General features: G+C 40.7%; 1 pseudogene; it reads left to right on the top strand.

The window, feature by feature from the left end:
* The first annotated feature begins 1,373 nt into the window (after nucleotides 1–1,373).
* Nucleotides 1,374–2,250, top strand: LOC100349523 (abl interactor 2 pseudogene; annotated as a pseudogene).
* The last annotated feature ends 1,474 nt before the right edge of the window (nucleotides 2,251–3,724 follow it).

Here is a 3,724-nt window from a genome sequence, read left to right on the forward strand (position 1 = left end):
GGCAATGGAGGATGGCTCGAGTGCGTGGGCACCTACGACCCATGTGGGAGACCCACATGGAGCTCTGGCCTGAATTTGACCTTGACTAGCCACAGTCGTTTTGGACTTTGAGGAGTGAACTGGTGAATAGAGAGCTATCTCTTCCCCCTGTCCATCATTCTGCCTTTCAAATAAACAATAAACCTTAGAAAGAAAAACTCCTAAGATTGTCACTACTGGATTTCAAAATTGCTTGAAAATGACAGATCCAATTTTTTCTTTCAATTTTCTTCCTTTTTGAACCAGACTGTTAGCAACTATTTTTCTACCCATGTTTTACATGTTACTTAGGGGACAGAACACTTGTTTTTTTAGATCTACAGGTCAATGAATGAAATATGTTCAGAATGGATCACACCCAGATCACTATGCACACCTGATGGAATGGATTTGTATGATGAAATTTGGGAATTTAAAGCTGCTGGGATTTAGATAAGAGTTGAGTCTTTGAGCTGATTCTGTGATAGAAAAGGCTGATGACACTGGGTTAGGGTAATGTATCTTACATGAGCTATGGATGTGAATTTTGGGTAGCCAGATGACAGAGTGGGTAGATAGTAAAATGACCTACTGAATGTCTCCATCCAAATTTCTTAGATCACTGAATATTTTACATTAAGTTACAAAAGATATATTGAAGATACAATCATAGTTATATCCTGAAAATAAGAATATTACCCTGAATTATCAAATGGGCTCAAGTTAATCACTTAGATCCTTATGAATGGAAGACCAGAAGGCAGGAGTATGTGAAAATGAGAAAAAAAAAATGCAGTAGGCAGTGTTCAAAATGTGAGGGATTGCATTCACTTTTGCTCACTTTGTAGATGCAAGATTGAAATCATGAGCTGAAGAATGTAAGTGGCTGCCAGAAGCTGAGAAAGGTCATCAGCTAACAACCAGCAAGTAAGTGTGACCTCAGTCTTACACAGGGAACTGAATTCTGCAAACAACTTGAAAGACCAAGGAAGCAGATTCTCCCCTAAGTCACACAACTCTGCCAACAGTGGTGAAGTCTACCTTAGACTTGAAACTCCCATTACCATGTGGTAGTAAATTCTTGCAGTGTTAAGTATCTAATTTGTGGCAATTATCAACAGCAGTAAATGACAACACAAATATATAATCACATGCTCTTTATACGTCATTGTATAGTAAATGTTGCATAAGAACATTTATATTAAATGCAGTTTTCAGCACTTTTTTGGTAAATGTATTATTACTTATATATGGTAAATACCACGTTGACTATATCTGTTGCAGTAGATAGCCTGAAGGTAGTGTCATGAAGAAGCGACAGACTTTATTGTTGTACAGATGGTATCTAATCTGCAATGAATATGAAGACAGCTGGGCTGCTGCCTAGGGCACCTCCCAGTCCCCTCACGTCTGGGAAAGGGACTCTTGGTTGGCACTGCCCCTACTGCATCCTCCAGTGGTACCAAATAATGATGTACCTAGCACAATCGATAATATGGCTCCCTCACAGCAGAGCCCTGTGCGGACAGCTTCTGTGAACCAAAGAAATCCTACTTACAGCAGTGGGAGAAGTGAAAGAAGCCACCCAAGTAGTCGGAGCAGCAGTCAGGAAAATAGAGGGAGTGCGGGGTTGCCTATTGCTGTTCCTACTCCAATTCCTCCCAGTGTCCTTCCAGGTCATCCTGTTCCATTCTACAGCATGAATAGGCCTGCCTTTTGCCACACTCCCTCAACCATAGGGTGTTCATTGCCCTGTAAGACGCCCTCCTTAAGAATCAGATGAATGGAGGACCGTTTTACTACCAGAACCCAGTATCTCTTGCTCCTCCTCTTCCCTCCATCCTACAGGTAACTCCTCAGTTACTTTTAATGTGTTTGTGGCCAGAGTCCAAGAAAATATATCAGATCCACCAACTCCGTCACCACCTGGGGAAATCTTGTCTTTCATGAGTGCTCTCCCCAGAAGATTTGGAGAGGAGGAAGCTGCTAGAATTGACAGTGATCCTTATGCCAAGGAGGACCCACCATGCGCTCCAAGGGCTTACTTGGGAGAAAGCTGTGGCAATTTATGACTATACAAAAGATAAGGAAGATGAGCTGTGCTTTCAGGAAGGAGCCATTACCTATGTCATCAAGAAAAATGACGACAGTTGGTATGAGGGGGATAGGAATGGAGCAACTGGGCTTGTTCCTGGGAATTTTGTGGAATCCTTCTTGCAGTATACTGAGTAAAGCACAGCTGTGCACCCATCCCAGGAATAGTCAAATCTTCCCAGCGTATTCGCAGGCCCTGGGGATTCCCTTTCAGTGAAATACTACGAAGGATTACCGTTTTTTATTTATGATGACATGATACACTTTCAATAGAAACTTTACTTGGAATTTTAATTTTTTATAATTTTCCCAGGCTAGCAGTATGAATTAGAATTCTCTCTTGATACTAGGTAGTGGCAGCGAGAAAGAATTCCCAGTTAGCTGTGCAATCACAAGAATAAAAGGAAAAAGCCTATAATGCAATGTGTTGCTAAGCTAAGCTATTCAATATGTTGGTTTATGAGGACATAAGACCATCTAAAGCTGAGCAGCATTTGCACATATTTCAAGTATGTTTTGATACATATAATCACAGTGAAATAATTATTAGTCAAGCAAATTAACACTTTCATCAACTCACATAATTCATCTTAGAATGTTTTAACAGCTGGCACCACTGCTCACTTGGCTAATCCTCTGCCTGCGGTGTTAGCACCCCAGGTTCTAGTCCCGGTTGGGGCACTGGATTCTGTCCTGGTTGCTCCTCTTCCAGTCCAGCTCTCTGCTGTGGCCCGGAAGGGCAGTAGAGAATGGCTCAAGTGCTTGGGCTCTGCACCAGCATGGGAGACCAGGAGGAAGCACCTCGCTCCTGGCTTCGGATCGGCACAGCACGCCAGCCGTAGGGGCCATTTGTGGGGGGAGGTGAACCAACGGAAGGAAGACCTTTCTCTCTGTCTCTCTCTCTCACTGTCTAACTCTGCCTGTTCAAAAAAAAAAAAAAAAAAGGTTTTAACAAATATCACTTAGATAATTTTTAGTTTACAGCTAAATCGCTATCTCTATATACTCTTTGACTTCTTATTGTTTCATTCTCCTTTTCCACCCTGGTAACTACCATTCCATTATACTTATATGGGCTGAATTTTTTAGATCCCACATAGAATACATCACACAGCCTTTTATTTCTGTATATGGCATTTTCTACTTAGTGTAATATCTAATAGATAAATCCACATTGTTGAAAAATGGCAGGCTCTCCTTTTCTAAGGCTAATATAATATAATGGTATATAAGTTCTATTTGTTTTCCTCAATTGGTGTATTCTTAGGTCATTTCTACATTTTGCTCTTGAGAATAATACTATAATGACCATAGGAGCACTTCTATTTCATGAGGTGTTGATTTCATCTCTTTTGGATATACACCTAGAATAGGAATGTCTGAGTCAAATGGTAGTTTTTTTTTTTTTAATTTTTGAGGATCCTCTAAAATGATTTCCAAAATGACCATACCACTTTACATTCACACCAGAGCATACAGGAGTTCCCTTTTCTCCACACTCCTGCCAACACGTGTTACTTCATATCTGTCTGATAGCAGTCGTCCTAACACATAAGAGGTAATATCACACTGTAGTTCTTATTGTTCCCTAATGGTTTGTAAAATGATAATA

The sequence above is a fragment of the Oryctolagus cuniculus genome, chromosome 12, assembly GCF_964237555.1.
Source record: "Oryctolagus cuniculus chromosome 12, mOryCun1.1, whole genome shotgun sequence".
Taxonomy (NCBI): Eukaryota; Metazoa; Chordata; class Mammalia; order Lagomorpha; family Leporidae; genus Oryctolagus; species Oryctolagus cuniculus.